General features: G+C 37.1%; 1 long non-coding RNA gene across 1 annotated transcript; it reads left to right on the top strand.

Moving 5' to 3' along the window:
* The first annotated feature begins 1,375 nt into the window (after positions 1-1,375).
* LOC146731554 (uncharacterized) lies at positions 1,376-2,390 on the top strand. The gene is made up of 2 exons (XR_014926929.1): positions 1,376-1,719; positions 2,213-2,390. It is a non-coding gene; the product is annotated as an uncharacterized LOC146731554 (long non-coding RNA).
* Positions 2,391-12,745: the final 10,355 nt, after the last annotated feature.

The raw sequence follows: 12,745 nt of genomic DNA, 5'->3' as shown, positions 1-12,745 counted from the left end.
ATAGTCAGATGAGAACAGCGGATGAAAGAATCTTTCCGCGGCAAGACAGATATGATGTGCCGTTGACCTCACAGTTAACGCATAGCGTCATCGTGAATGTACGCAACGACAAACACCGGTAGTTTCAACTATTCGAATAGTTCGCCGAGAGAATATCGAGTCGTCGCGGCAGGCTGCTTCAATGCCACCGAGAGTGGATTCGTCAAACACGAGTAGAAATTCTTGTTACGCATATATTTGAATTTATCTTTTTAGGTCAAAATGTAAGGCTAATGAATTCTATAATTTCGGAAAATAATAAAGCAAAAAGTGGCGAGGAGGGCCTTTAAATTAAGGGCGGGTAAGCAATTTCAGGTGACGGATGTTGTCAATTAGAGTGTCACTTCATTAACATGCATGTTGCGCGGGCGAACCGACAACCAAACTAATTAATAACGCGTGATGTGGACGGTCTCAGGAGCAAAACGGTAGCTGCGTCCCTAGAGGTGGGGGTAAAGCAGACATTTCCCGGTGATGTCTTCTAATGAACTCAGTTACGGCAGTCAGTTATAGCCCGCCATATGTTAACGGTATACGACTATTGAATTATAGTTAGCGTCACTGCAATTGTCGGAATAAAAAAAAAAAACGGTTGAAAATTTACCAGTGTTTTGAAATGATGAAATAGTACATGATTAAACAAATGTTTTGGGTTATACTGTAGAAGAGGAAATATTCTCTGAGTTTAATTTCTGATCAGGGGATTTGAGCTAAAGAAGATATTTACTAGGGTTTACAATTCAATAGGGATAAGTTTGTTAAATTTAAATATTCATTGAGTTTTAATTTTAATTACCCGTCAGCGAAATAAGCGTAAATAAAACTCAGCGAATAATTATTAAATGGTACAAGAATTTTTGCCAAGCTTTGAAAAAGTGGCAATCGGAATTCTGCGTTGAATTACAATTGGCCATTTTTGCTAACACCCAGGATATGCATTTTTGGTTCAGCACACCATTCACACAGTCCCGCCGCGTTCAGATATGATAAACGTGACACACTGCTAGATAAGCGAAATACACAAACAGCTGGTGTTACCTATATCCGCAAATCTCGCGTGTCGGTGTATGTGAATGTGGTAAAGTATGGTTCCATCTCGCGAGATCACGTAACGTTGTATCATGTTCAGTGTTTTATTTTACCCACCCACCCCAAAAAATAAAAAAAAAATGATATATACTAATATATTCAGACTTTTTGCAAAAATATGGTACATTCTGGGTAACCAAGAAGCACCCATCTCATCAATCATGGTGTATTATGGTTAACAGTGGGTACCTTCACGATGTATTATGGGTAATTAAGTGAGTCGTGCGGAAATGGTTCAGAATCAATCTGATTAAAATCTGATGTAGTGTACGGGCTTTAATTATTTTGGCTATAAACTTATTTTAATTTTATGTTTTATTACTTTTGTTATTAATGCCTTTTTATTTTATTATTTTACTTTGATTTTGATTTTGTGATTTTTTTAAAATTCCGCCCTACATACATCTGAGCCGATGCCTATGTAACGAGATTTCAACGAGACCCACTGTCGACGATTTTAGTCAACGAATCACAGACCTTCTTCTATAGCGCACATGATGACGTCACTGGGCAGAGTCAGGTGGCAAACACACTCAAACATAAAATGGCGGATTATACCGACGTTAGGACCGAGAAGAACATGGCTTTTCGGTAAGTTTATCATTGTCAAATGCAACGAAAGTCATTTTTTTATGTTTATATTGTGGCTCGAATGGTTCGAGTTTAGATCGTTACTTTGCGTAGTTATTCTGGGAGTGACGATTTTGTTTCCACCGGTTCGACCGAACACCGGTGTCTTTTTCCAGTCGCTTGCCCTGGAGACGGGTGATGTTTTGTTGACGATCGGGTCAAAACCGTCTACGGTATTGAAGCCGTAGCTGTAAATATTCATCAAAATGTATCAACATTTTGTACATTATACAATAACTCTTTATCAAAGTAATTGAGCTGATTTGGACTGGAATAAAATATTTTTTATTTGGAACACATCGCAATTGATCAGGAAATATTTTATTGCTCCAATTTTCTGCGTCGATGCCGTGGGCCGGTGACCGTTATACAATTTAAAATTTGCATTGTTTACTATAGCTGTTTACAGTGTTCTAATCATTACGATTTACTTATTTTTTTGCTTCCATTCTAGATAATTATGCTCAGTGTTTGATGTAAAATTGAAGCGATGACTGAATAAACGAACCTTGGCTGGCGAAGATGTATCAGGAAGTGTACACATTTGTTGGAAGTGAACAAAATATTCAATGTAATGACAAAAATTGGAAAATGCTGTGGAATTTCTTTTGTAAATAAAAATATACTAGCAATTTTCTATTAATGGTTTATTCAAGTGGGCAAAATATAATGTACAGAAAGATTGCCCGTAGAGTATCGCTACACTGAAAAGTAAGCAACCGACAGCCTCTATAAAAGGGGGCCTGTGATTGGCTGTTACTTACGCGAGATTTGAACGGGACTTACGTAGGCGTCGGATCAGATGTATGTAGGGCGGAATTAAAAAAAATCAAAATCAAAGTAAAATAAAAAGGCATTAATAACAAAAGTAATAAAAAATAAAATTAAAATAAGTTTATAGCCAAAATAATTAAAGCCCGTACACTACATCAGATTTTAATCAGATTGGTTCAGAATATAGTCCTTATTCACACACCTACATGCAACGAAAAAACACACAAACATATTCTTTCGTGACAAAATGTGAATGAATTCAAAACATACATTTCAATTCTACTGGCATCGCTTATCAACTAATTTTAAATATATTTTTGTTTTTCTTCTCAAACTTTAAGTAAGCGCAGGTGCAGAGCGTTTATGTTTCTGTACACGAACTCACGAATCAACCAACCCATATTAATTCTGAACAGTCAACTCATGCTTTGTGGAGCAAGGTTATTCTAGTCCGGTAAATAGGGCAACGTTTTTTTTTTCTTTTCTGAAAGTATTTTTCTTTAAAAATGTACGTTAGTGTGGGGAATGTCAAACAGACTGAAATGTATGTGTATATGTATAGGAGTGAATTGCAATCATTCGGATATTCAACAAGAGGGCTGCAGGTCCGCGTTAAGTTCAATATCTGAACGATGCACAATACATCTGTATCATCTGACTTACAATACGTCAACCGCACCTGGATATTGTATTGACCACAAGATCACAAGACAGTCACGGGCTCTAAAATTAACATATTAAGATGGCGGGTGGCAATATATAGATAATGGTCCGCGGGAACAATTTGTCAGAGACTGTCCCGTGCAGTGCATTGTAAGAACAGGTACGCATGCGCTCAGTCGGTGTCACGTTATTTCGTTGCCGCCATCTTAGATTTTGGTCACATGGGTCATTCATTACGCAATATATATTGTGTACGAAAGCTCAGTGCTCTTGACAACATAAATATGTTACTCCTGTGTGCAAAACACGAAATGAAAGTCCTTGCGGTTATTGTGTCTCACGGTGTGTCTGCCTGTTCCCCTGATATATCAAGAACCAATCATTAGATGTTGATGAAACTTGGTACATGAATGTTCTGGAGGAAATTACACAGAACTGTACAGTTTGGGGTAAAACTTCATGCATATTAATTACCTAATTTGCATAATGATTTGTCAATTTCTGGCTTTCCATTGAGATCTCAAGTACTAATTATCACATTAAAAGGAAACTAAGTATATATATGCCATAGGACAATGCACAGACCTGGAAAGTTTTGAATAAACCTCTGTGCATATTGATCACCTAATTTGCATAATGATTAGTCAATTTCCGGCTTTCTGCTGAGAACTCAAGTACTAATCATCACAATATAATGAAACTTAGTACATATATGCCATAGGACAATGCACAGACCTGGAAAGTTTTGAATATTAGTCACCTTATTTGCATAATGTTTAGTCAATTTTTGGCTTTTCCACTGATATCTCAATTACCAATCATCACTTTTCAATGAAACATGGATGCTCAAGGACACGGAACAGACCTGATAAGTTTTGGTTTAGATCTGCGCATACTTATTACCTATTTTGCATAATAATTCATAATTTTTCGGCTTTTCCATAATATTATTATTATTATTATTATTATTATTATTATTATTATTATTAATAATAATAATAATAATAATAATAATAATAATAATAATAATAATAATAATAATAATAATAATAATAATAATAATAATAATAATAATAATAATAATAATAATAATAATAATAATAACAATAATAATAATAATAATAATAATATATTATTGATACATATTTTCACTGATACTTGATACATATTTTCACTGGAACATTACACAGACCTATTTAGTTCGGGGTTTAAATCTACGCATACTAATTGCCTAATTTGCATAATAATCATACGTTTTTTTTCAAACTTGGTATATAAGTTCTTGAGAATAATGCATTAGTTTTAGATTGAAATTCAAGCATAGTAATTGCCGAAATAGCACAATGTGCATAATCATCACATTATGTTGACATAGATGCTCTGGGGTGACCCACAGACATGATTAGTTTAATAATAAACAATGTATTTTACACGCGTTGTATACGTCGCTATGAGTCCCATATCGAACAGGACGCGGCACGACGACTGCCGCCCTTTAAAATAAAGCGGCTCAGTTGAATATACTAGGAGTACACACTGGAATTCTTCCCGTCAAAATTTTCAATCTTAAGATATGTGAATGACAATTAAAATGCAATATTATTTGTCTGTGTGTGTGTAAATGTACTTTGTTTAATGAATAATTTCTGAATAACATAGCACCATAATTCCATGGCGGGTATTTTAACACGGTGAGTGCGTTCCTTCACTTTTTTTTGCCCCGGAGAATAAAATTAACAAAAGAATTCATCACATTAAAATGTAAGAAGCTTAGGTACATATTAACTATTGATAGTAATCATATAACTTCGTAGGTAAAACGTAAAAACAATACTAATCCCATCAACAATCCGGATTTATTGAGCGCCCCGGGAAGACGAAAACGTGACGCGGCAATATTACCGACTTCATCACGACAAATAACGGAGATTGTGGATCCATTCCCAGAGGGCAGAAGGGCGTTCCCTGGAGATTACGGTATCCAAATACAAATGCGACAAGCTTTACTATCGAAGAATTGTACACGGAAGATGCGGGGATCCCTATGAGTAAATTCTCATTCACTGAATGTTAAATCTACACACGGTGATGGGAGTATCTCTATACCACCGTTTCCTTAGCAACGCATCACTGAATGTTCTACATCCACAGGTATATCTCTATCAAACCCCAAAGTTTATCCGTTAATGCGCTACAGTCGTCGCGTCGCGTCTTGTTCGATATGGGACTCATAGGGACGTACGCAACGCGTGTAAAACACATTGTTTATTACACGAATTTCGACGCGCTGCGCGACAAGTGTAGCGCTTTAAGTTTTTAAAATCACAATAAATAGGAACAAAATGTGTATCTGTGAGACGGATAACTCGGGGATACGTTAATCAACACTAGCAGTCTGCTAATATTTGAAAATGATATGTTGACAGCCAGCACCAACAGATCGCCGTAAGCTCTAAATGTACACAATGAAAACTCGTGTTCTTGTAAAACATTATGAGCTTCGTGATAACAGTCTACGACATGGGTATTAACCTGGGATTTTAACGTGATTCGGGGCTTTAGTAAGAACGAGCTGTCAATAATGAGAAAGGGACATTAGAAGGAAAATGTTTGGATGATCTTATAAGCCGATTGGTCCAACTGTATAGATGTCAGCCAATCCGATTATCAGAAGTAATAAAAATAATCACAGTATTTCTGTAGCTGCGTCTTATGACGTCATTGACTGAGCATGTTGCGTGTATTATCAAGATGTTAAACTGTTAAAAAGATTTATTCTTTTAGTTGGACGAAATTCCCGCATCGTAGAACCTCTACTACACATTTCCACGGGCCTGTGCTATATCTGATAAACACCAGTCCCTGCAGATCATTTCCATATTAAGTACGGCTACCATTGATAGATACGTGACGCAAAGTGTTACATTTGTAGTGTAGTGTAGTGTAGTGTAGTGCAGTGCAGTGTAGTGTAGTGTAGTGTGGTGTAGTGCAGTGCAGTGTAGTGCAGTGCAGTGTAGTTTAGTGTAGTATAGTGTAGTGTAGTGTAGTGTAGTGTAGTGTAGTGTAGTGTAGTGTAGTGTAGTGTAGTGTAGTGTAGTGTAGTGTAGTGTAGTGTAGTGTAGTGTAGTGTAGTGTAAATATAGTCACACACAGGCGTTCATAATTACATGTTAATGATAGACGAATATGACATGAATTTCGTTTGCATTTGAGAAAGTTCGATATAACTTTTGTTTACTCTCCCAGATTATTGTACTATGAGCAATACCGGTAATAAAAAACAGGGGGTCACCGTCCATGTTTTTGGATAAAATTGTATGTTTTTATTTTGCACCAAATACACATGCTCACCGGGACTGCTGACGTAATATGAGGAGCAAAATAAATCCCACAACAAAATAAGATATTTTTGATATAATAATGAATTGACACTCGTTTTCCATACTAACATGGACAAGCTGAATCTGAAATGAGAAGTAAGGAAATTAAATTGCTAATAAAGAACCAATCAGAACAATGCAATTAAACAAGTAATGGTGGAGCAAATTAACATCCCGATTTATTATTGTTGTGTTTGGGGTATACGTTTTTGTAATTTTTTGAAATACGTATGTTTAACGTTATTGTGCTTGCCTGAAACAGGTAGATTTCATGTAGGTTGTGATGCGACGAGGAAACGTGTTATTACATCGTATTGCTGCAGCTTTGGTGAATAGCAAATCCGGGACCGGATTACAGCTGTTCACTTGGATGACTGTGACCTCACTGTGACTAATTCTATCACTGGTTTATCTAAGAAACAAGAAATCCATTTATATATGCACATTTGCATCAGGAACCTCTTGAGTAGGTCATGGTATCGGGATGAAAAGTCCACGAATGTTTTAAAGCGCCCAGGGTGAAGATTAGTTGGAATCTTTAAATTAGCGATGATAAGAAAGAGATCATCATTCTAGTAATTCTAAATCTGTCGCATTATATGCAGTTCTTGATCGGACGCATGTGATAGTAATTTCTAGTACTGTCACTTGACCCTAAAGGTTACACATCCGGGCAATTGACGATGTATTGGTGTTCGATAACAGGCATTGGTGTCATATTAGATTGTTTTTAACATACTCTTGTATAGGAGGGTGGGTAGGAAAAATCCACATACTTCGTATGTCCAACCTGAAAACTATACAGCACCTAACATTTTGTGATAATTAGCTATGATTCCACGTGTTCCATGTGTTGTATTTGATTTGAACTGTAATTCAACAGCAGAGTGTTGTCACAAAATTACACATATGCATCTAAAATACGCAGACAAAATAAGTGAAAAAGGTGCATGCGTAAAAATAAAGATATGTCATCTACGTCATTTCGAACATCGTTGCTCGGGTTTAGTGACTATTGTGGAGGACAAACTCAACATTCCCTATTGATATTACGCATAGTTCACAAACCTGTCTTTTTCTGTTAAATGTGATTTGGTATTTTAGTGTCGAAAATGACCAGATAAATGTCTGAAGTGGTAAGTGGTCGTCTATATATGTTCTGAGACTACGGGGTGCCGCAAAGACAGTGTTGTGGGATTTCAAGCGACTATGCGACTGCGTACTGTCAGAGTTGCAAACTTTGCGGCATTCCCGTATTAACCTTATTATCGTGCATCTTTCCTGTGCCATCTGCTTGTTATTGCGGTATGTAAAGCTATGAATTGACCATAGAGTGGAAAAGTCATTGTACTTATTCGTATTGAGTGTGAAAATCCATTACACTCGTCCTGAAAATACTGCTTACTCGTTCCATATTTGTAATTCTCGTTTCCCAATCATACAGATACCTCGTGCAATACCGCAACATTACTGCACGTTCTAGCTTACGGAGACGCAGTAACGTATTTATAATATATGAGGTTATTACGAGGATACCTCAAATTATGCACGAAGACAGTACAGCGGTACCGGTAGGATCGACCGACGCGCAGCGGAGGTCGATGCGACGGCGTACTGTCTGAGTGCATACTTTGAGGTATCTTCGCAATAAGCTTATTATTATAAATCTTTTTCTTCCAACGATACATCCTGGGAATGCCGAAATCCAGAAAGTTTAGAACAGAATCAGCGAAGTTCTTTGTGTGGAGTCAGGTCAAACCCTAGTGGCAGCCATGTTTGTTTTTATTATTAGAGGACGCTTATGCGCGTAATCATTCCATATTTGGAATTCGCACGAGTGTTAGCGCGCCAACTTATGTGTTTTTTTAGATGTGATTTCAAAAGTGTAACGTCTTAAGACGTGATGAAAGTGTATTGAGTGGAATAATCTTGATTATTATTTGTTTCTCTTTTCTCTTGCACTTTTCACTACAATAATAAATGGTACTATGAATCACGTTGACGTTGGACCAGGTAAATGTCGCGACCACATGCGTTTGTGAAAGTCCCCATTCTACGCGTGGAACATCTATCTATGCATGCCGTTTTAAATATCTTGTTTATTTACACACAATTAGAACGCACCTCAATCGTTGTTGCGCGTCGTATACACACACTCATTTAAAACACGTTGTTTTTCTAAACGAAATGATAACACGTATAGCGCGACGACCATGGTACTTCAGTTAAGCCCAATTAGTCTAAATCAATTGCTAATTTTCCATAAATCGGTACTCATGTTTTCGCATATTAATATCGAAGGTTTTCGCTTATTAACACTGAAACCGTCATAGTGGCATGCCGCCATTCACAAACACACGCGCACGCGCGTGGGACCCACACCGAACACTACGCGTCACGGCGACAATCACCTTTTATTGGAGTAAGCTCAATCGACAATCGGCGCAGTTATTACTACACTGTAAGTCTACAGAATACACGAGAGCACAGGTCACGATGTCGTCGTATTCTATTATACGATTATACTAATAATATATATTCACGACAGATACATCCGACTGTAACTGCATTGTCGAGATGTACCGATTACAATAGAAGGTTAGATATCACTCGAGTTTCTCATTAGAAACACGTCAAATAACACATCTGGGACGGGAGGACTAATAGACAACAAACATTTTAAGGTAATTTAATGCGGATCGCAAATTGGTTTATGTGTACGTCGATCAAACGGTATCATGTTCACTTACCGCATGTTCTAATCGACATGTTCATGCACGGTGATCGGAGAGCCGGGGATTTTATTTAGTAGAATACTAATGCGCTATTATACTTTGTGGTTTTCAGGAATAATTCAACTGTCTGATAGACTGACTGTCTTACTGACTTTCCGTAACTTTTTTGATTTTGATCTGTTTTTCAGCTATATTTGTTTTAATCATCCAGTGCCAAGAAATAGTCTAGTTCTTTTGAACTCACTTTCATGGTCCCACCACAAAGTACCCAAGTACATGGTAATGTTATGTTCAATTTCTGGCGAAAATTAAATTACATTTAAAATTAATTTAAACTTACTGACTGTTTTATCGATTGCCCCCCCCCCCCAGGGTGGGTGACTGACAAACCGATCGATCGATCGATTGGTTGATTAATTATGATTAACCGACTCAGTTCTTTAGAACGTTTTGTTTTCTTTCCTGGAACCGCAAGCAGCTATAGTCGCCGACAACTAGAAAAACCTCTAATCATCATCACACAGCGATAAGCACAGAGAATCTTTGCACACACATAAATAATGTATCACTCTTGAAGCCAATCAGTCTCAGAAAACAACTCGTCCATTTACACTGCGGTTTTAATGTCGACGTTCTTAAAAGAATAACATTATATGTACTCTTACTGCCATGACACTAACCAGACGCGACATGGCGGAGCGCGTTCTAGGAAATAGAACCGTCACAATGGCGCCTATAGGGACTAAAGGTTAACTGCCCGCTCTTGAATGAGCTTGCTCATCTCGCTGTATTTACCTCGAGTATTAAAATATGTTTTTGTTTTACGATTCGAAATCTGTATATGTCAAGATGTTTATTATATTCGTCATTGTCGACGTTGTTCCAGTACTATTATTCAATTTTCTTTGACATTTTTGTTTTGGAAAAAAGAGGCGACGTTTAATTGCCTAAAATAATCATATATACCCAATACGTAAATTATTAAACCAACTATTTGCCAGCTAACGAAAATTGTGAATTGGCTCGAAATTACCAGAACACTGACAGCGAAGAATAATTAATGTAAGGCGGGAAACACAAAAAATAATAATTGTCAGGAAACGAAAATTATTATTGAACAAGAAACCCAAATGATTGCCACAATCGAAATAAAAGGAAAATGTTTTTGACGAAAAAGTCCGAAATAATTCAGTACAATTTGGATTGCAAATCATAAAAAGCAAACATCTAGAGAACATGTCTCGAAACGCGGAAATTAATTGCCTATTTATTCACGATTGTGTGCCACGTTCTGTTAAAGGCAGAATAATGAATGTTTGGAGAAAATCACTACATTAAACAGAGTTATAAGTGTCTCCAATGATTGAGTGAGCATAGAAACTGACACGGCGACTACTGTGTATGCGCATGACATGATCGCGCGTGTTGGATTTCACGCGCAAACACAAATTAAAGGATCGTCTGTTTGCTTTCCTTTAACACTTTTAATGCACTAAATATGGGGAACATTGAGACAGTTAAAATATAATCGCACTTTTTCTGACTGCTACCGACGCTGTGGGTGACTACTGGTGTTTCTATTGAAAGGTGTCATAGCGTGTGTAATCAATCGTCTAATCTCTGCAATGCGACATGGGTAATATGCACAGGAAGTACGACATCATGTTTGGTTTGCGCACACATCAGTCATGTCATGCAGATTCGGCCCACTTAGGCCTTAAATGAAAAAAATGAGCACGCTTTTAAGTCGTACCTTGAATGAACTTGAGCTTGACGAACGCATCCTCCTACTGATCAGAAATAAGGGGAATTCAAGTTGTTCTTGTTTTGAATGGTTGTTTTAATATCACACTTACTTTAATAATACTAGTATCACACTTACCTTATTAATTTCGCACTTACCTTATTAATTGTTGCATTACTATTATCACATATTTAAGGTATCGCTTTAATACTTTCTATATAGTTGGTCATTTTAATTAATGGCCATTTCCGGTTTCGCACTACATAGTATTTTGTTGTAATGGAGAAAAAAACAAAAATGTGAAAACAATCAGCTATCTGGACACCAAGTGGCATCTGTAATGTCTCAATTTCACTGTAGCTGACACCGTGACTTGGAAAATACTAATATGTGTAATAATGTTTAATCTCAATTACCCATACTAAATTTTTCCGAAATGTAGATGGAAGACATTTTGTTTTTTACTTACAAGAAGTATGTGTTTGCATCCAAGATGCCACGTGACTAGCCGCCGTGCCGCCATAAAAAAGACCCACACGGATGTTCGAACAAAGGAAATCAAACAGGAATCTGCAATAATATTAAATTGTCATTAGTATTCCCGGCAGATAACGTAAATAGAAAGAAATTAAAAGTTCTGTAATGTCAGACATGAATATTATCACCATTATAGCGTTAAACATCAGATACGGAGATAAGCTTTCACAGACCAACACATTATTAAGTACTACATTACACGTTCGTAGATTTTACTCACGGGCGATCTCTCGTACAGATAAGGAGCCTACTCCACCTTAAACTATCTCTCGTGACCCGCCATAAATGCTCAGAGGGTCAACTAGCAAAATAAATGCACGCGGAAAATGGCTTTTAACACAAAATTTGAGAGACCACTTAGAGTAATTAATAAAACAAACATTTTACATTTTTTCGTTGAGTGCTAATAAATCATATCAAATGCATAAAACACACATGCGATGTATTCATGGCAGTAAACGACACACACAGGGAAAGTGTTTGGTGTGACCTCGAACGTTGGGAAGGGGGGCGTCGATCACATTGAATCGGATAAATTTGGTATACATATTGTCGGTCGGGGATGCAAACGTTCTGTGACTGTGCAGTATAGGGTGATTTTCCTCCCTTGCCCGTCAGGCTGAACAGCCGGAGCCTCTTCCATGTACTGACTTCCGTCATGTTTGAATATTGTTTCATTTTATCTAGCAATAAATAATCAATATTGTTGCCAGAAGTACATCCGTATATCAAAACTCTTCATGCAAGAACAGATCAGTGTCAAATATCCGCTGTCACTGTAAATGTATTTTCGAATCAAGAAGAATGATTTCGTAAAGCGCCCTCTTTGCTTCTGGCGTTCATGCACTTGTATACAAAAAAATTCAAATGGCACAAAGATATAATAACATAGCATAGCATAGCATAGCATAGCATAGCATAGCATAGCATAGCATAGCATAGCATAGCATAGCATAGCATAGCATAGCATAGCATAGCACAGCACAGCACAGCACAGCACAGCACAGCACAGTATAGCATAGCATAGCATAGCATAGCATAGCATAGCATAGCATAGCATAGCATAGCATAGCATAGCATAGCATAGCATAGCATAGCATAGCATAGCAGCATAGCATAGCAAAGCATAGCATAGCATAGCATAGCATAGCACT

The sequence above is a fragment of the Saccoglossus kowalevskii genome, chromosome 18 (assembly GCF_978046115.1).
Source record: "Saccoglossus kowalevskii chromosome 18, keSacKowa6.1, whole genome shotgun sequence".
Taxonomy (NCBI): Eukaryota; Metazoa; Hemichordata; class Enteropneusta; family Harrimaniidae; genus Saccoglossus; species Saccoglossus kowalevskii.
Note: the sequence above shows the minus strand (reverse complement) of the source record. Positions and strands in the feature narration are given on the sequence as shown.